Source organism: Fukomys damarensis, unplaced genomic scaffold (genome assembly GCF_012274545.1).
Source record: "Fukomys damarensis isolate Sample0158 unplaced genomic scaffold, DMR_v1.0_HiC HiC_scaffold_11, whole genome shotgun sequence".
NCBI classification, from domain to species: Eukaryota; Metazoa; Chordata; class Mammalia; order Rodentia; family Bathyergidae; genus Fukomys; species Fukomys damarensis.
Genome location: NW_022900923.1, coordinates 18,455,204 through 18,479,286, shown reverse-complemented (window position 1 = coordinate 18,479,286; position 24,083 = coordinate 18,455,204). Strand labels below are relative to the sequence as shown.

Here is a 24,083-nt window from a genome sequence, read left to right as displayed (position 1 = left end):
AAGCGGTTCAGTGTTAGAATTCCTATATTGCTTTAAGAAAAGCATCAACCCCTTTCGCCTAGGAATTCTTTCACTAGATGTTTATTAAGCAGGAGAAGATGTGGTCAAAGAGATGCTACTGACCTGAGAGCTGGTACATACGTAGAGTAACCACACTTCTTCAGTGCCGAGGATGAACCCAAAGTAGGCCTGCACTCTTGGAGGGGTTATTAATAATGCCCTGTTCGCTCTCCAAATGCCCTAGATGAGGTGATAAATTATGCAATCACTACTCAGGGGCACCTTTAGGACTTCAGCTTTTACTGTGAACATGTTGGAAACTACAGGGGTGGAGGCAGAGTAACAGGACCCAACTTCCATTCTCAGGGACTCCCTTGGGCTGCTGTTGGGAAGAGGCTGAGAGGGAGCTACCAGGAAGTGGGAGTAGGGAAGCAACCTCAGAGAGTTTTGCAGATTGCCCACAAACCCTGCTGGTCCTTCAGAGTCTAATTTAAACTTTTCCTTCCCAAGACTTCCTGAACTCAGCTTCATAGCCCAAATCCTCACAAAATGAAAGAGCCCCTTGACTGATTCTTTTTGGCATTTTGTCTTCAAGCCTATTATGATGTTTACACATTGTATTTACCTATTAGTCATCATGCCAACTTCTGCTAGACAGCGAAGATCTTTCTTTTCAACAGAGAAATGCCTATTCACTACAGCCCTAAAACAAGGTAGATGCTGATAATGTTCTGCACTTTCCATATAAAAAGGCATATCCAGCCTAAGAAATGTAATATCGACCCCATTCTGGTCACCAATGCAACAAGCCTCCCTAATGTAAGGGTGCATGCAATCAGTCATTCCATTTTGTGGCTCAGGAATTGAAGCGAAACCTAGCAGGAAATCAGCCTCTGGCTTGTAGAATGGTTGGAGGCTACCAGAGCCAAGGCTGGAGGACCTGATTACAAGGTGGTATCTTTGCTTCATGTTTGGTCCTCACGATGGCACCTGGATGAGTCTCACTGGGAATGTCAGAATGTTGGCCTGAATCCCAACTCACAGTCTCTCCAGCATGGTGGTTTCTGGAGTGGCTCAGTGTTCCAGAGAATGAGGAAGGTGCTCTCTGGCCCTCATGACTAAGCCCCACAAGCCACATAGCACTCCAACACACTCAGTCACTCAGGTGACTGGGGCATCATAACCCTTCCCAGCTTCAAGAGGAAAGGACATGGTGATGGCATCCACTTCTTAGAGGAAGGGAATAAAAGAATTTGCAACCTTGCTGTAAAGATTCCACTGCTTCTACTGAGCTGATGAAGGAATCAGGGTCCAGAGAACATAGGTGACTTGTCCAGAATCACATAACAAAGTATGTTGGAACCAATTCTCAAAAATTCTCCACTTTCCAGTGAAGCCTATGTTCTGTCCAACTTGTCCAAGTGCCTGGTGTGGAAAACAGAGGATGTCTCAGTTCCATCTGCTGTGCTTAGCAGAGTCCAGCACACTGTGAAGGAATTAATCAATTTGTGTGTGTGCATGTGTGTGTGTGTGTGTGTGTGTGTGTTTGACTACTTATAACCTAAATGAATGATTGTGATGAAATTTCACACAGTGGCAAGAGGCATAGAGCAAGAGGCATTTGGAGGTGTGGGGATACATTTTGGGTAGGACCCTGCCTAGTTAAACCCTTTTAATTTAAAAACATGTTCTTCTTACTCCCATTACTGGCCCCAGCAGGCAGATAACTAGATTCATTTAGAAGATGAAGAAACTGAGCCACTGCCAGGTGGCTTCAGAGTAATGGGCTGGCATGCATCTTCCTTTCCCTATAAGGGTGATGAGCCTGAGAACAGGGGACAGGCCCTGTCTCTGGGAAGCTGACCTTGCCCACCCATTCCTCATCTGACTTTCTCATAAAGGCAAATTGTTGCTAAAATGAAATCATTTTCATGCTTAATCAAAAACTGCATATTAGAGACCTAAGGAATGTGATACTGACTATTCTGGTCATCTGTGCAACAAACCTCCCTGATGTAGCAGGAAAGAGGAGGCTCAGGCCCCCCAAAGAGCTGATAGGAGAGAGACATGTTGGTTCCTATCACATTTCTGCCTCAGTTGTAGCTGCTGCCTTTTCTTCCCTTGGCTAATGCTGTGGCTGCTTCTGGGTGGGAACCTAGGGCAGAGCAACGTATGCATGGCAGTCTAAGCTTGATCTACTGATACTGCACCGCATGTCCCCTCTCCACGATGTCAGACTGTGTTCTCAAGGAGCTTGGAGCTGACGGGTGAGACATGGATGGGTGCAGCTGGAGCAGTTCTTTACAGAAGTGCACCTCAGTCACCACACCACATAACATATAGAAGTAAAGGGGCCATTAGTCTGTGTCTCTCCAACATTCAAAGTGCTAAGTCATTTTTTAGGCTTGGCTTGATTTCTCCTCCATCAATAAGAGCTACAGTCCTGCCAAGCTGGAAACAGATAGCTCTACCTGCTGCTGAGATAGGCGGGCCCCATAAAAGCCTAAAGAGATGCCCACTGCTGTAAAATATGCAGCCAGTTCCACATGACTGCTCTCCAAGCCAGAATGGCCTCCATCTTAGTGTCACAGTGACAAATCCCCTGTTGGAGAAACATACCCAAGGGTCCCACTTCTGGAAGCAAGATGGCATGGTGGAAAGAGGACCAATCTGAAGACCTAAAGGCCTGGCTTCTAGATCAACCCTTCCACACTAAGTGGCCTTGAAAAGTCTTTAAACACCTCTTTGGATTTCAGTTTCCCCAAATGCAAAAGCAAGTAATTGGATCAGATGATCTATAGGACACTTTCTGGCTTAGAAATTCTTAGCCTTTAAGCGCTTTGGTGAGAAGTAGCAAATGGAAGTAAAGACAGATACAGAGACAGGGCAAGAGCTGATTTCATCCCCTTTGCAGTTCTGCCTTGGGGCAGCTTTCAGGTGAGTGTACACTTCGGGACTCGAAGGGTGAATTTGTCTTTGTGGAAAAAAAGAACAAGAGAGAAAATTACTCCTCCCCCCTCTAAAATGAGCAGCTAAAACTCTGTTGGCTTTCTCCTGGCTATCAGGACACAGCTGCAGCTGGCTGTGGCATCAAGCCACCCCTAGGCAACAGGTGGCTTCTCAGGACTCCCTGGGTTTTCATGATTCTCTTCAGGCACAGCCCCTGCCCCGACAGCTCTGTTCCATGCAGCTCACTGGGTCAAGTTCATGTGGCATGAAAGGAGGGCTTCATTCATTCCTTCATCAAATAAAATGTCCTGAGCATTTAATTTGTGCTGGGCATAACAGCTACAGGGCTATAAGGTACGGTCTGTGTCCTGCAGGAGCTCACTGCCCAGAAAGACAAGTAAACAGAATGAAAAGCCAATCAGATGTGACCCATGCTAGAAACTAGAAGCTGTCCCACAAGCTGCTATGGGAACTGAAAGCAGAGGAAATAACCAGAGTTGGAAGGGACCTTCTGCTCTCAGAAAGGTCCCCTGTAGGAAGTGACACCTAAGCTGTGTCTAGGGGAATTCTAAATATTTTTGTCATTGCTAAAGGTTAAAATTAGTTCACCATTGACAGCAGCCCAGGGGCTTGGGAAGAGGAGGGAGCTTTGACGGAGGAGGAACAGAGAGGGGCTGTGAAGCCCCACCATGTACTCAGCTGAGGTTGGCAGCTATGACTCTTTCCGAGCACCAAGTGACGAGGTTAGAAATGTGTTTTCTCCCCACTGTGCCATGTAAGGTAGATCTCCTTCATGGGGTGTTGAGATTTATCCAGAAGATGCACCAGATGGATGAGTTCACTGACCCCAACGGCCAGCAGTTCACCTCCCAGGCCCTGGTAGAAAAGGGAGGAAAAGCAGGAGGGAAAAGACTAAAGGAAGAAAACAGGCATTGGGATCAGAGAGCTCGGGTTGCTGGATGTGCAGGTGTTGAAAAAGCAAAGTAGTGGGAATGTGTGGGTGTAGATGAAGCTGATCTGCGTCAGGCAGAATATCTGAGGCTTCCCAAGTTACAAAGAAAAAAGCCTTGAGGAGGGAGGCTGTGCCTCACAGGCCTCAGAAGAACAGTGGCCGAATTATCCTACCCCATGAACTTGGAGGCTTCACCTCTGTCCTGTGTGAACAAGTGAAAGGGGATGTCTGTGCAAGTTCAGCCCACTTCAGTCGCGGCCCAGTGTGCCAACCACCAGTGGGGAGCCCTGGCTTCCTTAGACGGGGTAGCAAAGCCTCGGCCTTGCTTTCTGTCTCCTTTGGCTTTTATTCCCACCATTCAGCTTGGTCTTCACAATGCCTTTTCAGATTGCATAACAACCATGAATATCTAGTCTTCAGAGCTATTCATTTAGCAGCTGACCCAGCACAAAATGTAACTTTGTCCTAACTGGTCTACAGAACCATCCGATATATTCAAGGATCTAGCATGTGCAGAGGAGAAAGGAAAAGAAGAAGAGGAATGATAACCCTAAAACATCCTGCAAGATTAGCCCACCACTGAGATAGTCAGGGTACGTAAACATACGTGTGCATGGATATGTGTTTATGCACGTTAGTGTATGTGTGTGCACTCTGTGTGTCTCTGTGCACATGTGTGTAAGTGCATGCACGTGTGCACCTGTGTGAGAGCAAAGGAATTAAGAGCAGTAGGGATCTGCAGGTGTCATTCAGCCAGGCTGCATGGGCACACAGCAGTTTCTGTGGTGTTTCCTATAACTCTAGCTGGTCCTGATGGCTGCACCATGCAGACAGTCCAGGGTCTCTGCAGAACCTGCACCTCCTACAGTCACTTTGGTGTGTCAGCAGGCACAATACCAGCAGGCTGATCGCTGGGTCAGAGGCTTAGACCCTACGGGAAATAATCCTCTGGGACTGAAGCCAGGTCTTTCCTGACTGAGGAAGGACTAAAGTGGACCCCAGAGACCTCAGCATTTCCTGAGCTGCCCCTGTGTGTTAGTGTGGTGACAGATCAAGCTGCGCTTGGCATGGAGGAAAGCAGGACAGCTTGGACCACATACCACTTGCTCCCCATATTTCCTGCCTGCTTTAGGATAAGAGCAACTCCAGGCCCATCCTGGACCACAGCTTCTCTAGTGGGCTTCCAGGACTCACCCAAGTGAATATCAGGATGAACCTCGAAGCACCTGCCTCCCACCTGGAAAGATGTGTGATCAGTCCACTTTCTCCCAAAGCTTCTGGTTGCCTCGGCTGTGTGTCGGTGTGACATTCCATCATGGCCCAGTCAAAGGAGGACAGAGTGCCACAGATCACCAGATCAGGAAGACAGAAAACCCCCTGGATATCTTGAGAGCGAGAGGGAAGGGCAGGCTACCTGCCAGGGCTGGGGATGCCCTGGTCCCTGGAAGCCAGGCACACGGAGAACAGCACAGACAGTCACCACAGCACTGCTGGGGCTTCCAAACCATTGCTGTCCACTGGCTCAGAAAGATGAATCCAGGCAGCTGCTTCATTTTCCAAGTAGAGAACAATGAGCAGCATGACAGTGACAATAATAATAATTACAATAGGTAACATTTACTGAGCGCTTCCTTCGCACCAGGCAGTACGTTAAAGGTTTCTCGTGGATTATCTCATTAAATCCCCATAACAATCTTAAGTTTAATTGGCTCTATATTACATGTGTTGGGGTGAAATTCGGTGATATTAACTGAGGAATTTTCCCTTGAGCTCCACACAGCTCTCTGATCACCTGGAGCCAATTCCTTCCTAGCCTCAGAAACCTGCACAGAGGGAGGATATATGATTAAGAATAAATAACAACCCACAAAACACAGAAAACACAGAGATTTTGTCTTCAAATAAGCCCTGTGAAAAGTCTCAGCAGGGGCAAGAGGCATGAGTCTGGCGCTTCTGATTCTCAAAAGAACGGAGACTTTTCAATTTGTGGTGTTACAGAGAAATTGTTTCCTACATTTCAAAATTTTGGTGATTAAAAGTTAAACGTGGCTGGGCGTGGTGGTGCATGCCTGTAATCCCAGCACTCGGGAGGCTGAGGCAGGAGGATCACTGTGAGTGTGAGACCAGCCTGGGCTACACAGTGAGTTCCAAGTCAGTCTCAACTACATAGTGAGACCCTGTCTCAAAAAACAAAACAAAACAAAAAAATTAAAAGTGGAAGAAAGTGAGAATTTCAACCCTGAACATGGGCTGGGAGGAAGGCAGAATATCGAAGGGTATAAGAGCCGTGCCTTTTCCCCTTACCTCTCACCACCAGACTAGAGCAGGACTAAAATAAGAGGGCACAAGGAGGGGAACACAGAGTCTGCAGAGAAGCGGAGAAGACCAGGAGGAGGAGGGAACCGACTTCACTTCACCGCAGGCCTCCGAGGAGGAGCCACGGCTGCCTGTCCCCCACACTCTCAGCTCCCGTCCCTCACCGTGCCCCAAACACCCCCGTCAGGAGGCGAGCACCTTGGTTAAGTGGCAGGAAAGCCTGACAAGGGTCCTGGTCTGCGATACAGGGAGCAGCATTGTGCCTCAGGGACACAGACACTCACACAGGCACAGAAAGAGAAACACACACCACCACGAATGTCCGGGACACCCACAGCCCGGGGACCCGGGGGTTGCAGGTCTTGCAGGCTGTCTTCATACCCATTCTTCTCCCATTCCCAAGGTCACTGTGACTGCCAGTCCCTTGCTCTGAGGACCAAAATGCAGTGCCCCTCCGTGTGTGTGTGCGTGTGTGTGTGTGTGTGTGTGTGTGTGAGAGATGAGAGAGAGAGAGAGAGAGAGAGAGAGAGAGAGAGAGAGAAGGAGAGGGAGAGATATTACCAGGTATTGAACCCAGGCACTCTATCACCGAGCTACCTCCAAGCCTTATTTATTTATTTATGAGGCAGGGTCTCTAAGCTGCCAAGCCTGGCCTGGAATTTGTGAGCCTCCTGTCTCAGCCTCCCACGTAGCTGGGTGCCACCACACCCAGCTAAGAAATTTATTTTCACGATTTGTTTTTTATTATTATACAAATAACTCATAATCATTGTGAAACTGTTAGAAAATAATAGATAAGTAGAAAGAATAGTTAAGATCCCACCATCCAGAAATAGCCACTATTAACAATTTATATGTGTGTACATCTCTATCTGGAGGTCTATACGTATGATTTATGTCGTTATAGCAACATCGTTTGCAGTGGGGTTTAAAATCAGATAGAAAAGGATGAGAGCTGTAAATTAGACTGTGCCACTAATAACTGTAAGCCAGCCTCTATTTCTGCAGTGTCTGTCTAGTCCCAGAAAGCCAACATAAATGAAAAAGAATAGCCATTTTGTGAATGGAGAAGTGTGCCTCAAGGCAAAAAGTGCCCAAGCCAGCTTCTAACCCAAAGATGTGGTGCAGAGCCAGGTCAGGCCCTGCAGGTAGCTCCAGATGCTGCAACTTCCTGGGGGCCGGGGGCCAGCCAGGCCGAGTGGCTGAGATGTCACAGCACATAGCCGAGGGCCGTGTTTGTGCCCAACTATTTGCAATGCCTCCCAGAAAAATGCCCTAATTTAGAAACTCTCTTCTCAGGATCTGAAAGACTTGCACGGAGGGACAAACTGATCCATAGAAAAGTGGTAGCCACAACTCTTTAGACCTAGAATATGTGGGATCAATATTTAAACTGCAGTCTTAGATATCACCATGAAACAATTTAGAATGCCAGAACAAGAACTGTGTGTTCCTCATAATGGTTCAAATGAAATTATATAGTCCAGAACGTCTCCAAAGCCAGAGCTTATTTCAAACAAGGCGTGTGGAGGCTACCGATGTACACTGCAAAAACTCAATAAAAGGGAACATCTAATGAAAACAGATATAACATATAACTGCAATCACAGGTCATGAATGAATTATTAACCTCAGGGAGTTTTCTATCAGTTCTGGGAACTATGGATCGCATCTGTGGTACACAGTTTGGAAGATATTGGTCCTCCATTTTGTAAGAAAGGGCTTGAAGCAGGAAATGTAGTTATTTCTACTTTAAATATACACTGTAATTACTAGTCAGCAAGGCCTAAATGTTATCATCCATCTGTTAGCCATTCAGGGACCTATAATGAGTGAATCTTAGCAGATTCATAATGTTTTCTGTAGCATAGGTGGCTGCTGAAAACACGCACCCACCAAATGTTGAAAATTTTTTCAAAGAGAGACCAAGAAATGAAAATTTCATTGACCAAATTTAAAGCTTCTGCTCAAAACTCTTTTGATAAACTCACATGATATTCAGAATACAATTTAATAGCATCTTTTGTTTGGCCTCTAAGACCTTAAATGATCTGGTCTGATTCTTTCCTCCGCTCCGCTTCATGCTTGCTGCCATACTCGCTGCTTCAGCCATTCTGCCTTCCAAAGCCTTCAGAATTGCCACCTTCTTCTCCCACTCAGGGCCTTTGCACATGTTTTTCCCTCTCCTGAGCCATTTTTTCCTCTCTGCATGAATTTCTCATTCTTTAGGTCTTGGTTTAAACATCACTCCCTCAGTGAGGTCTCCCCCTGAATGTCTTTTCTTCAGCAGCATCTGCCTACCCGACAGAGTTCGTTTCCTCCAGCTCACTGGTTACCATTCAGAACTGTCTGGCTGTAGGTTTATGTGCTAGGCTGCTCTCTTCTCTGTGGGGCAAGATGGCAAAGACTACCTGTATTATTTACCACTGTACTTCTAGCAATAAGAATGCTCCCTTCCATCTGCTTATCATAAGAATTGATGAACCATGCTTTCTGTCATTTATTGGATGTGGTGTGTGAAGGACCATTTCAGTGAGAACTTGCAACACAACTGTAGGGACCAGGACCCAGGAAGTTCTGCACACACCAGGGAGCAGGGCATGCAGGGCTGACTGGCCACATTTCCTCTGCTCCCAGCACACCTGGTTATGCCTCTCTCTTAACACACACCCAAATTCTCCTCAGTTCACCCCAAATCTTTAGGTCTTCTGTGGCTCCCAGTAACTCTCCCTTCTTCCTTAAGAAGGTCTTTGACTGCTTGTCCAGAAAACCCAGAAGATTCTTAATATTCTCCTGATCTTGCAGGACTCCTTCCTCTCCTTCTGACCCGCCATAGTACTAATTCTCATCTTACTGCTTAATAATGTTCTGTCTCTATCAGGCAGAGTAGCTTTGCATGCTGGTTTTGATTTTTTCTATCAGGTTATTTTGACCAGAGTCTCTGAATAAGCCAGAAGTTGGCTGGAGCCCCCTATTCTGAGCAATGTAGATTAATGGGCGCAAATGCCCCAATCCACAGCCAGATGAAGCTTAAGCTCCCCCATGGGCTTATGGTTTCCTGAACACTGCTGTCTCATTCCATGTCAGCTAGAAGTTCAGTCCTCTATCACATTTCTCTGCAGCTACCCTCTGCCAAAAACATCAACCTCTGAACTGATCATTTGTAGGGACAGCAAAATTTCCTGAAGGTCTTGGTAGTGGCAAAGAAGAAAATCCAATCTCAAATCAAAGAGCAGTCAGTCTCAGAATTACAATCCTGTCTTCTTCATTTGTTCCCAACTGCTTTATCGTCTCCTTTTCCAGGAGCTCTCCTTTATTTTGCTCCCCCCCATATCTCTCTTCTTCCCTATTTCCTGTACTGATCACATTTGGAAGCTAAAAGATATGCTTATCTCTACCCAGACCCTTAGCAAAGCCCTTTAAAACATCTTCCCCAGACTATAGTTTTGCTTCAGCATCTCTGCACAGTCCCTCCCATAGAGCCCAGCACACAGTAGGTCATCAATAAATGCTTGACCTGGAATTCTCAGGGCTCAAGTTAGGTGTCAGGAGCACTTGATGGAGAAGAAAGCAGTAGGCCAGCACTCATGCTCCTGAAACCCCTGCCATAGAGAGAACAGTGGCCTTCTCCAAAGCGCTAAGCATGGTGCCACCCAGAGACAGAAAATTCATAGTTCAAATTAAAATAAGATGGAAATAAAGTGACACACAAATATTTAGTTGTAAATGCCGAAGGGATTTAACTTAATCAAGCAAAAGGGCGCAGTTTTTCTATTGCAGCATAACGTAAAGGCATTTTATTACTCTGGCAATTCGCAAAAAAGTCAAAGGACTTTATGGGGGTTTTTCCTAAATTATCTTTATTAATTCATGTGATATTATTGAAAAATACACTCTGGAGTAAATGTCCCATTGAGCTACAAGTTGCCTGCAGGAATGTGCTGTAAATATACACGGGTGAATATGTTGACATCTTTATAACTCATTTAGCACTTAAAAACCGAACCCGCACTGAACACTTGGAAAGGGATGGGGATTTCATAACAGGTGCACCACACAGGTAACTTTGCAGAGTCTGGAAATGCACCGACTGTCTATAAGCGTGTTAGCCTGTGTTGGGGTTGTTTGAAGACCACATTTTCTCGTATTCTTTACATCTTTCTGCTGTGTTGACATTCACTTTTAAAAACTTGTTCTGGCTGATTTGAATAAAAATGATCGGGGCAGAGGACAGGACTTTTCACATTTACTATATTTTAATGTTTGGAAACAGAAGAGCTGATGGCTGAGGCATGCTGGGGCAGATGTGGGAAAAGTTTCTTCTCCTCTCCCCCTATGGTCGCTCTGCTCTGTGTGCATCTACCTCATTAGATAAACGCACGTAGTCATGGTTCAGGGATTCCCAACACAGTCTCTCCTCACCTCTCCAGTCAGTCCCAAGATCTCCTTCCCACGGTAAATATTCCAACGAGCCAGTCAAAACCACTGCAGAATCCTAGGATTCCACATCAATGTTTCAACCCATCTCTCTCCCAATCTACAGCCTTTCCTTAGGCTTCACCTCAGGCCACTCTGCTTTTAGGCACTTTCATGCCTTGCTGCTGCTTAAGTCCCCAACCACTTTTGTGGCTTCAAGCCAAACTGATGGGAGTTGTCTTGTTCCAATATACGAAGCTGCTTTACATGTCCTGCTGGCTGCTTTTCACAGTGAATTCTACAGATTGCTTGAAGATGGAGATGGAGGAGGGGAAGAAAAACCAAGAGAAAAATAAGTTGTAAAAAAGTAGGTCAATGAATCAAGCTCAAATTGACTGCATTGGTTACTCGCTGTCTTTCCCCAGAGCTCCCAATTGGGAGAAGATAAACATGCAACCTGTCTGCAGAGTGAGGCCACGGCATCCCAGAGAATCCACTGTCATCAACAGATGCCAGCTTTGCCCCTTCTGTTCACACTGCAGCTAGATCCGGGCTGGGAAGACTTCCAAAAGCAGAATATGCCATGCTTCTACATAACTTTTTAATTCTGTGTTTTGTAATTCACACTCTTCTTTCTTGCTTATCTAGCCTCCACTGCTTGAGTTTTTAGGTTTTTTTTCAAACCTTTCCTCATGTTCTTCTCTCAGTGTTATAATATAGTATTAAGAGGGGATGAGCAATTGAGAAATAGCTGGTGAGAAATCGTTAGCTAGGAAGAGAGAACAGAGCATGGTCCTAACCAGGACAGTTTTAGGACTAGGAATATGGGTATAGTCATTTCTTTAAAGTAACTAGAGGGGAAACCTAGAGACTCCCACCACTTCATCTCCTCCCATGTTCCCCCAAAGACCTGGCTTCTCAAGTCTTTATTTTGGTTTAACTTTTTAAAGTATATATATGTAACATACACACAAATGCATACATATGTGCATACAACGTGCAAATATTCAGCTGTTACATATTTTAAACAAAGTCAAGTTCTTTTCTACCATAGAATCATCTCTCCTCTTCTTGCACAACTAAAACAAGTGTTCTAATCACATAAACAGCTCAAAATTAGAAAGAACCACATTTTAAAAAGAAAAAAACACAGAATGTCAAGTCATTTTGGAGAACTTCAGTTCATTCACTTCCCAGACTCTGTTCATGCCAGGTCCCATGTTCATCGCTGGGGACACAGAGATGAATATGAGATATTTGCTCACTTTTCTTCTCAGCTGGATGACCTGACTTCTTATTTCCTTGAGCAATGGAAGCAATCAGAAGAGTAGTTATGTCCACTCCCACTTTACCATCTACCAACTATTTTGCTTTTATAGCCACATACAGTTTGCCTTGCCCCAGTGACTAAGCTCTTAGGTAAAATCAGCCCCTTCCATTTGAATAAGGGACACTGTTCTCTTTCACCTCTTCAAGGACCTTAGTCCAGCAGATATCCTCTTCACTCTGCACCATCTATTTTGTTCTGCTCTGAAATTTCTTATGACTCTTGCACCGCCAAATCCAGCGGCTGGTTCTTATCTTCTGGGTGGAACGGCAACTCTTACCACAGATGAATACTCCTCCCTCCTTGAAACATTTTCATTCGGCATTGAAGAACCCATTGTCGGTTCTCCTCCTCAGCAGGTGCTGCTCTTCAGTCTTCTTTGGTGGCTCCTCCTCCCCAACTGAATCTCCAAACCTTGGTGTGCAAAAAGCCACTGAAATCATTCTCTCTTCCTACACTTACCCTGCTCATTTCCATGAATATTCACCAATGACTCCCAAATGTGTGTCTCCAACCCAAATTCTCCCTTAAATTCCAGACTCATACATTTCGCACTCTTCTCAGAATTACCCGCGGTGTCCTAACAGCCTTTACTTGCCCTCTCTTCTAAACCAGACCTCCCTCATTTTGCCCACCTTAGTTAATGCAAGACTGATCTTTCATTTGCACAGGCCAAGCTTTTGGGTACCATGTTTTACTCCATTTTTTCATCTCCTATATTCAACCCATCAGCAAAGTCTCACTTCTTCCCTCAAAATGTATCCAGAATATGACTACAATGTACCTGTTCTCCCACTCCCCCCCACACACACTGGTCTAAGCCACCGTCATTCTTTACCTATTCCGTTCAACAACTTCTTAACTGCTCCTCCTACTTCAAACATGACACACACACACACACACACACACACACACACACACACACACACTCCTGAGACCATTCTCTATCAGAAGCCAGACAGAGGTATCAAAACACAAGTCAAGTCATTTATTCCTCTGCTCCAAGAGTTTCCTGCTGTACTCTGAGAATAACCCAAGTTCTCACTATGACTTCCAAAGTCCTATGTGGCTAGCACTGCCCTCAGACAACTCTCTAAACTTATCTTGTTTTGCTTTCCCTCTCATGTACCTACCTCCTGATTATCTTGGACTATCCCAAACATCATCCCTTCTCAGAGTCTTTGCACTTGCTGTGTTTGTGTCTGGGAGATTTGGCTTCTAGATAACTGTCTGGTTTATTCTCTCACTTCCTTCGAGTCTCTTTTTAAATAATTCCTCATCAGAAGTATCTTTATATCACCTAACACTGCTTTAGTGTCCATATTTACTCTGTTTTAATTTTGTTTATCCTGCTTACCATTATTTAATGCATTTCTCTCTTCTTCCATTAGAATGTAAGCTCCTGGGGAGCTACTTTATTCGCTGAAAGTATCTGCATGGCTTAAAACACACTCAATAATATCTGTCGAGTAAATGGAATTAAAAGCTCAGTGCCTGCTTTTAACAAGCTCAGTTTCTAGCAGAGAAGATGGAAATATAAAAATACACTCACAGGGCAATGTAGAAAGAGTAATGACAGAGAGCTGGCTAGGAATGAAAAGGGGGCACAATTATTGCAGCTTGGGAACCATCACAGAAAGCTCCCCGGAAGAAGTACTAAGAGTCGGAAAATTGAGAAGAGGTTAGTTAAATAAGTTGCATGTGGTACAGCAAGAGCATGTGGGGAAGTAAGAAAGAAGGTTAAAGGAACAACAAAAGCAAACTTAGAGAATTCAGAAATTTCACAGTATGAACCAAAACACAGTAGGAACCAGAGCCAGTAGGAACATGGACCCATGTTCTGAAGCAAGAATCAAGAGGCCAGGAGCGTGAGAGATGAGGCTGAAAATTAAATAGTTATCTCACAAAGCACCTTCACTGTCAAGTTGATAAGCTTGGAATAGAGATGGGAGGGAGACATTTCAAGATTGTAGGATGGTAGTATTTCTCAGGAACTCAATAAACTTCCTTTTGAATATAAATGGATAGCATGCTCAGTGCTTGCCAAATGGCAGGGAGGTTACAGTGCCACCATTCAGCAGGGATGTCTGGGAATGGCTACAATTCTGTCAAGGAGGGATGGAGTGCTGTGCTGCCAGATTACCCCTGTAGGCATGGAGGATGGCTGGGAGGGAGACACCGGAGTGGTACAGGAGCCATGGGAGGAGTCAGATCCGTTCTAGACACAAGACCATCAGTCATCGGGTCCAGGGAAAATTGCTCCCAGGGACAGTCCACAGCCCATATGCTGTCGTGATAAAAGGTGGAGCTTCTCTGGAGTCTCCACTGCTTCCCGTGCTCTGACTCACACTTGCTGTCTGGAAATGGATGCGCGTTACCTCACAGGCTGCCAGGACCTTCCTGGGAAACCAGCATGTGGATGAATTTTGAAAATGAAATCTGGCTGCATTCTGAGAGCTTCGCATGCTGGTTCCCTGGGACCACACACTGAGACACTTTGCAAGAAAATTTAACAGAAGACAGATGGCAAGTGTCGTGGGGACTCACATAACTGAAAAGACAAAGGAGTAAACCAGAAAGCTGATGCATTGAGGACTAGAGTTCCTAGAGCATGCAGAGAAGTGGCCACCTCCCTCCTGCTTCTTCCCTGACCTCCTGCTGCAACAACCATTGTCTCCATGACCCAATAGATGAGCTTCATTTTTATAGATTTATGGGTGAACTGTCCCACATTCCTTCATTCTGAATATGCTTTGAGCTTATTACATCAGCTCAGAATGAACACTCTAAATTTAGACCCGCACTCTTCCATGTTTCCAAGGGAACTGTAAATTACTTTTGAATGTATACACAACACAGCAAGCAAAACCTGTTTGATGAAGCCCTCCCTTACACTCAATGTCAAAGGCACCTCATAAATTGTTGTCTTGCCCAGGCTCCTGGACAGTAGCCAACAACCTTAGACAGTTTGCCTTTGCCTCCCTGTATGCCACTTCTACAGAAGACTGCTATGAATACTAGAGACTCAGGCCCTCCGCTGCTGCAGCTCCAAACTCCTCCAAGTCCCATACGGAGCCTGTGATCATCTATCTTTGTTGGGGAGAAAGTGATGTCAGGGATGCTGCATTGCTTCTGATGTGCCATTAACAGGACAGGGCTCAGACTGCCCTCAAAGCACCATGTCTTCCTGATAGAGAAGACAGAAGTGTCAATGATCTAGGAGAGAATTGTGCAGCATGTGAAATACATTTGGATAAAGTTAGTGGATCACTTAGGGCTGAGTTCTTCTATAATGATGAGGCTAGAAATAGCAGTGATCTTGATGACATAGACATTTACTCCTTTCTCGTTTGTAAGAAGCTCAGTTATACCCATGTCAGAGCTGATATTGTGAAAGAGTGTTGAGTTCAGGCTTCTGCTATCTTCTCTCTTTTCTTTGTATTGTGTAGTTTCCATCCTCAGGTTTACTGTATGGTCCAAGATGGCTTCTACAGCTCCAGACAGCACTCCCTTGCTCAGCCAAGAGGAAGGAGAAAAGCAGGACGAAAGAATGTTATTCTAGCTGGTCAACTTCCTACATGCAATTTTGCTAAAGTTCTTTACGTATTCTAGATATTATTCCTGTGTCTGAGGAACAGCCAGCAAAAATGTTTTCCCATTCTGTAGATTTTTCTCTTCACTCTGTTGGTGGTTTCCTTTGCCATGCCAAAGCTTTTCAATTTGATATAATCCCATTTGTTGATTTTTGGTACTATTTCTTGTGCCACTGGTGTTCAGTTCAGAAACTCCATGCTTACCCTTATGACCTCAAGAGTTTTACCTATTTTATCTTCCAACAGATTAAGTGTTGCCGATTTTACATTTAAATCTTTGATCCATTTTTGCTTTAGTTTAGTACCTGGTGAGATGCTTGGTCTAGATTCAGCCTTCTGCATATGGTAACCAATTTTCCCACCACCATTTATTGTAGAGGCTGTCTTTCCTTCTGTGTATGTTTTTGGCCCCTTAGTCAAAACTCAAATAGCTGAATATGCTTGGAGTTGTTTCTGCTTCCTCTATTCTGCTTCATTTATCTATGTGTTTGTTTTTGTGCTGGTACCATCTTGTTTTTATCATCATTGCTTTGTAATATAACTTCAAACCTAGGACTCTGATACCTCCTGCTTTTCTTTTGTTACCCAGGATTGCTTTTTCTTTCTAGTTCTCATCTGGCTCCGAATGAATTTTAGGATTGTTTTCTCTAGTTCTGTGAAGAAACCTATCAGTATATTGATTCAGATTGCATTAAATCTGCATATCAGTTTTGCAAATATGGCCATTCTGCCTATAGTGGTTCCATGAGAAAAGTAGTCTTTTAATTGGAAGCAATATGACCCAAAATAATATTATGTGTCTACCACCAAGAGAAAAGAGAAGAATGCATATTGGCATGTCATGGCTAGCAGTCATGGCTCCTATAAGGCTATAATCATGTGAAGAATAGAGGCCCTCAGGCACCTAATGTGATACCATAGAACCTAAAATGATAGCACAGACCCAGGAAGAAGTATAAGCCCTGATGAATGGAAGTTCTGAGAGAAAGAGGCAAAGAAAGACTGAAATAGTTAGAAAAAGGAAAGAAGGAGGGAAAGGAAAGAAGGGAAGGAGGAAAGAAGAGTAGAAAAGAGATGAGGAATTTAAAAAGGGGAAATAGAGAAAGCTACAGAAAAAAAGCAGAAGGAAATGTATCTCAGGTGATGTAGGGTGCCTGCATCTTCCGTCTGCAGGAGTGACTTGTGCTACCCAAGCAAGTTTTGACTTTCTCTCTCTGGAGTTCAGGGTCTTCTTCTGTGCCTTCCCAGGTGTGGGACTCCCTGTTTCTATGAGTAATCATAGGTGTCTCAACTTCCTCCTTTTGTGCTTAGAAAGGGGGACCAGCCAAGTCCGTCTGTCTTTGGGCTACCTGTGACTATCTGCTTTCACCAGATCAGTGCTCAGAGTTCTTCACCACTGGGCCAAGTGTATTCCAAGTGTTGACACTGCTGCTGACTGAGGTAGCCCTATCAGACCAGCTTCTTCAACACTGTTCTCTGTGGATGACCCTTCTGCCTGCAAACTGTGGCCCTTGCTTTAAGCCTTCCAGGCAGCGATCCCATCCTCTCTCCTATCCCTTCCCATAGGGGAAAGTTATGCATGATTCTTTGTTGGATCTTGGCAAGTATGGCAAACATACCTCAAGCCTTGGCAGGAGACACACAAGCCATCACCTCCATTGGCAGCCTGCAGAGAGGGTGGCAAAGTATGGTCTTGCAGCAAAAGGAATGTGGATCCCCTGATGAGAACTGAGGACTGGCTAGCTGATCCCCTTACTGGGTTATTGTGAAGTAATCACCTCTTACCAAGGCAATTATTTGTTTTCCTCAGCTTTTGTTCCAAGCTTTTAGCAAACAGAAGACAATCACCATAGCTACCACTCCCCTCTGTGGTTATGCTGAAAATATTAGATCTTCTTCCTTTACCAGAGGCCTGGCCCCATTGCAAGAGAAGCATCATCACCAGAGATGATTTCCTGGCCACCTGGGAGGAACAGTGCCCACAGTAATGAGAGTATCTTTATTCTGGACCCCCCAGAACTTAAACCACTGAATAGATGCTAGTTCAACACCTCCATGAAAGGAGAGGAGGAAAAGAGAGAATGTTGCCCATGGCATTACCTCAGAATGTAAGCTCATGTAGAGCAGAGATTGTGCTCTTAAATACATTTTTCCATTTACATCAACACCAGACACATTGTACTCTCCACATGGTAGGCACTCAATAATTCTTGTTAGATAAATACAAGAAAATATCTACTGTTCGTCTGCATCAAATAGTAGAGACACAAATCTAAATAATGTTTTAAATAACAAGTTTATATGAAAACTTCCGAGGAAAAGTTCAGGTACTGATTTCTCTCCCAATCGATTTATCCCCCACCTCAAAAGGTCCATTTGATACAGACTTCAAATGAAAACGCAGTTTTGAGGATGCCCGATACCGAATGTCATGCTGATGATTATGCAGAGTGCAGGCTGCTCCCTGGTCCTGTGGGGAGTTGTGAAGGGCTGTATTACTGTAACAGGTATTCTGAAGGAAAAAGCAGATGATGGGGTCCAGTGCCTCCCTGGTCCTTGTATACACATGCGCACAAAGCAAGGATGCCCAAATTGGACCCCAGAGAGACTTCAAAACACTTGGAGTAAAATTAACACCAAATTTCCCTTCCTTATCAAATTATATTTTTACTATACAACATGAAAGAAATGGTTACTGCACTAATAATTTTCCTCAAAGTACTGACATTTCACTCTGCCCTCATATATATACAACACTTACAAACAAATTCTATCTAAAGTCAGTAAAAAAAGGAAATAAAGAAAAAAATTGAAGGATTCCAGTGGAAAATATGGCATTATTCAGATGGAAAGAAAAGTATTCACCAGCATCAAAGGAGGTAGATTACGCAGTGGAAAGGACATGATACCAGGAGTCAGGAGACTTACATTCTAATCTTAGTTCTGCCACAAAGAGTCACGATCACTTTCTCACCTGTCAAATAAAAGTTGAAGGTGATTCCCTACATGCCGTTCTCTGAAGAAACTGAAGCAAGACAAGTCACTGAACTAGCCAGTGTTGGGGCCAGGTTCACTCTGCAGTTCAAATTTAGAATCCATTCACTTAACCAATGCATAATGCTGCCTTCCCTTTCCCTCTATATTTATAATCTGCATGTTCATCTACATTTCTATCCCAAATCTATATTTACATCCACATCTATATCTATCTTGATGATTCACAAATCACATTTGCATGTTAAGGACTCTGGGAATTTCTTCAATTAAAAAAATCCAATGAACTCTGTTCAATTCTAAGATTCTTAAATTTATTTGATACAAGGAACTTCCTTCAGACACTTTTTCTCTATTTAGCTTCTGTTAACAGCCCACATCATAGAATATTCTAGAAATATGCTTCTGAGGGCTCAGCTATAAAAATTGAAGGATGAAGATTTCTGAAAGATGAGACTCTTGAATCCTGGGTCCTGCTTTATTTGGATCAATATAAGTGTAACTAGCTTACTCGATTTCCAAAGGAAAGTTGTCCAATTTTTCAGGTACTAACTGAGTTTATAGGGGATCGGTCAATGTAGAAAGCAGAGTGGACTTTTTTATTAATTTACCACCACTGGGAACAAAATATCCACCACCCACAACTTAAGAAGGAGTAGTTTATTTGACTCACAATCTCCAGTAGGCTCAGCATAAAGTTGGTTGGCTTCAAGATAAAAGGGGCACAGTAGAATGGTCTGATGGAGGACAGTTGTTCATCCTATAGCAGGCAGGAAGCAGAGAGACAAAAAGAGAAGCCAATAGACAAGAACATATCTTTTTCAGGTCACACTCTAGAGGTAAGCCCTCACTTCCTAACAACACATTCAGCTATGAACTCCTCCGTGGATTCCATCGATGAGTCTCGGGCTCCCATGACATAATCACCTGCCAAATACATGAGACTTTCAGGAGATATTTTAGATGTAAATCATAATAATAGCTCCACTCCTGAATATCTAGTTAGTTGTTCAGATAATTGAAGATAAATAACAGACAGAAGAATCAAGTCAAGTCAGGAACAAACTAAGTGTAGATGGTGAACATTTCTACTCACATGAAATAAGAAGAGTGTGATATCAAAGAAAAACACTTGAAATTTGAAAAAAGAGATTTGCATTTAAGTTCAAATTTCAAGCAATACCTAGATCTCTGTTTCTTGTTATATTATATAACCAACATATAGTATTGTGCCTGGTAGGTGTCAGAAAATATACGTTGATTTGAACAAATGCATGATCTTGAATGATTTACTTAACCTCCCTGAGCCTTAGTTTCCTCATACATAAAATGAAGATGATAATAATATTTACAACTCCCAGAGGTGCTCAAGATATTAAATTTTCTAGTGTATTTGTAAGCAAGTTTTAATTCTAAAGCCTTGATGTAAACGTCAGCTGCAAGTTCTGTCATCACCAACAATAACAAACTTGGCGGAACAGCACGACTTCACTTCATATCTTTCAGCTACTTCTCTCCCAGACTGACACCATAAGTAAGGCAATTTCATCAGTGGTGAGTACTGAGGAAATGACAAGTCCTCTAGCATAGAAAGAGTTAAATAAAGGCTCCAAAGACAAAGGAAGGACAACTCCTCCAACTAGTGCTGAGGAAAAGCTTCCCTCAAAAAATACTTAGATGGCAACTCATTGGTTTACTACTGGTACACAGTAGCTGCCCAAATGTTGTTTGTTGAATTCATTAACTTAGACATCTCGAGGCTTAGTAGGGAAGGGAATATCCTTCTCCTTAACCTTCCCCTTGACATACCTCAAAGCTGCAAGAAAAGATAAGATTTTTATGAATAAATCCAGACAGCAATCCAAAGTTCATACTGCTGTAATGAATTTCTTGGTGCTGGGGCAGAGATGCCTGGGAAATGCAGCTTTGAACAAAAAGAGAAAGAAGGAAAGAGAGAGTGAGAAAGAGATTGAGAGAGAGATTCCTCTACTCCATCCACCTGTGCTCACCATGACAAACTCTTGATTGTCCCATAGTGCCTCTACAGCTACCCTGTTTACTACATCGCCGCCAGACACATGACAGGTTGGGCACTCAAGATGCGGCTAGTCCTGTGCTCTGAGTGTAAAATACACACAGATTTCAGAAAATAAGCAAAATACCACACTGGTAATTTTTCTATGGGTTACATGTAAAAGTATTTTAACTATATAAAAATTATGAATTTAAAATACAGTATCAAAATTAATTCTACCCTTTTTTTTCCTGCTTCGTGTGGCTAACTAGAAAATTCAGAATTATATATGTGGCTCACATTCAGTGGCTTGCATTCTATTTTTATTGGACAGTACTGCTCCAGTGCAATGATTTTCGAATAGTGGGTTTTGATGTCTTCGTGAATCATGAAACCAATTTAGTGGATTATGGCCTATATTTGTTTTGAAGGCAGCTAGAATAAATAGACTAGATTAGAATGCGTGCCATTTAGCAAAGGTAAGTACTTCTCTATGAAACCTTGGCTTCAGTTACACATATGTATTATTTATGTATCAGATAATTATAAGTGGTATTAGATAATGTGTTACAAGAGAAGTTTAGTTTTACAATCAATACAGTAAAGTGTTTGGATGCCCCTTTTCACATTTATCCGTGATGAGATAATACTTCCTCAAGTCGGAGAATCTGGGCATAAACTATAGAAGCTATGATATTTCTCTAGAGAGATTCAGAAATGAGTCAGGTCAAGTTCTGCCCATGGAAATTTGCCGTATCTCCTGATGCTGCACTAAAGTAGGAGACAAAGGCAGCTGTGCTGCCAATTAATCCATCCATGAGTCATAAAAGAACAGAGGCTGGCAGAGAAAGCAGCTGCAGCATGGACATAGATCTCACAGAGTAACTACTGGGCCCCTGGTAGGTGAAGGCAGAGGCACAAACACAGCGCCCCAGCATCAAGTCACCTGGGGAGCAAGGGCAACACCAACACCTCTCAAAGGCAGGTTAGACCTGGAGTTGCTAATTTTATCCATAGAGATATGCTTCCTCCTCCAACGCATCTCAGCATGGCAGGATATTTCCTCTCCAGACTATTCAGGGAATCCACAACTCCAAACACTTTGTCCCTTGAGGTAATTAAGTTAGAAAAATACAACTGCTGCACATTCCTAGAGGCTGAGTCTCACTGATGTCAGCAGGCTCCTGAGGCAGCTTCCTTCTAAGGATCAAAGGCCCAACTCCAGGTTGATTTAGAGCCCAACTACAGCATTGCAATAAGCCCTGGTTAAGTAGCCCTTGCCCTTCAGGGGGCAGGGCTGAGGCCCACCCAGGATGTTAACCTTGTGATACAAGACCACAGAAGCCACAGATGCTGGCTTGTGCTGTAACAGCAATTTACCCTCCATGCTGCCCTGGAACTGTTAATATTGTTCTTACCTAATTTACCACTTAGGGAGAAAGGACCAGAAGGGCTCTTTATCCCCAAAGGCCTAGGTCTATGGAGATGCTGAAAACATGCTACTCTACAAATTCAAGGGCAGTGGCAGTGGGCAATGCATTGGGAGAATGGATTAATTACATCTCACTGCTCCTGGCTGCCATAATTGTCACTGAAGGCCATTTTCAGAGCTTCTGAGGACATGGCTTCAGGAAATGACATCATAGGTTTTGATTTAAAAAAAACCCCAACTTCACTCCATCCATGCTCACAAATTTTCAAATGTATTCACATCAAGTACTCCTGAGAATAAGAGTTCAGGCAGCTTGAGTCCCACGGAGCACCTCAGAAGACACTACCAGGTGGGCTACAACTTTTTAGGGCACTTATTTTGTGCCATGCCCTGTATTAAATGCTTACTACCTATCATATATTAAATGCCTAAAAATGTTGTGTTAGCTTAATGCTATTATAATTCCACATTACAGACAAAGGAAAAAAATCAGTTGCACACAATTACACAGCTAGTAGAATAGGTCTAGGTTCCCAGCACATTAGATTCCCAAGTCTCACACCTATGGCACCATCTCATCTCCTATTTCAAGTACTCTTAAATCAAGACCTTAGAAGATGGTTTGATCAGCCCAAAATAACATCCACAGACCTGAGCCCTGAGGTCTGTTTGCAGCATGTGGGATGAGAGTTGCTCTCAGAGTATCTGTAGAGAATAAGAGTCTGTCCTACCCTGGACACAGGGAGGCTGATGGATGCAACATTATGAGTCTCCTGCTCTGAGACACTCTCCAGGGGACCTTGAACCAATGTCTCTGGCTTTGTCTCAAGTGACTGAAGCTCTTGCTGAGGCTACGACCAGTAGCCAACAGTTTCTGTTCTCTTACACTTGCCCACTGTCCCTTCTAACTCCCTTTGGTGCCTCAGTTGCCCTGATGGAAACCAGCTGGTACAGAGCGGAGAATGAGAGCCCAGGAGCTCTCTATCCCCCTCTGTTCTGTCCACGCAGTCTGTGCCTCCTGTCACTCCCATTTCTGCTGAAATTTCTCTTCAGGGCCACCTGCTGGAGAGCCAGGCTGATTGGGCAGAAATGACAAATTCTAGGAGGGGAGCGCACCCTTTTCTCCTATAGGGCTTTCTCTAGCAGACCTGATTTATCATTCTGATGAGAACCAAAAGAAAATGTCCTCCACCATGGCTGTGGCACTCAGACAGAATTCCACACACATGTTAATGAGGAGAACTGTGGAGAAGCTTGTCACCCTGTCAACACTTGGTGAAGCTCCACAACTGACAGAGATGCTTGCTTGCTGCAGGGGCAGAGGGAAAAAATGCAGATGTGCTCCTTTGTTGTGTTTGCCTAGCCTCTCAACCCTGCCTGGCCAAGTCTGCCCTGTTGACCCTGCAGCCTGGTTCGGGATGTGGGACCAGTGTGGTCAGAGACCCGCCTTCCAGAGCTACCACGCCCAGGTGGAATCAGCAGGTGACATCTCCCCAAAGATAAAAACCCTGAGGAACTTGCTTGTTTAAAGCATCAATTCCAAATAGAGTACAGTCTGAATTTGGAAATATACCCAGTGGAAAAAAAATTGAAAAAATATAGCAAAATCAAGTGACTTCCTCTGGGTCTGGATATTAAAAATATCACCTCTCCATATTCTATGGTTATTCTATAATGAATATGTACTGTACTGTTTTTCTTATCAGAAAAGACATTTCTGTACAAATATACACTTAACCTATTCAACTTGAGGCCATGGTGAGAGGATTCTAACTCCCAGGCCCTACGGTGTCCGGCTGGCACACGCATACCTGACTCCTAGCATATGTGGGGTTCCCATCCTAGTTGCTGACATGCCTCCTCTCCTTTTGGTTCTGATCCTTATGCTCTAACCTAGCTCTACAGATATCCATTGATCTTGACTGCAACCAACATATGCTGCATTATTGTCTGAGGCCATTTTCTGTTGCTATAAGGAAATACCTAAGACTGAACAATTTAAAGAATTAAAGTCTATTTGGCTCACAGATCTCAAGGGCAGGAAATCCAAGAGCATGGAGCAGTCATCTTCTGGGGACTGGATGTGGACC

The 24,083-nt window shown here is 43.9% G+C and overlaps 1 protein-coding gene across 3 annotated transcripts in view; it reads left to right on the top strand.

The window, feature by feature from the left end:
- Tnr (tenascin R) overlaps nt 1-24,083 on the top strand; it is a 407,880-nt gene that overhangs the window by 286,192 nt on the left and 97,605 nt on the right. Inside the window, exon 1 of one of the 3 annotated variants that reach the window (XM_033762105.1) lies at nt 4,392-4,494. The exons of the other annotated variants lie outside the window; for them this stretch is intronic. The gene's annotated coding sequence lies outside the window, so the exon portion shown is untranslated. Of the gene's footprint in view, nt 1-4,391; nt 4,495-24,083 lie in introns of those variants that run through there. 3 annotated transcript variants of the gene reach the window in all.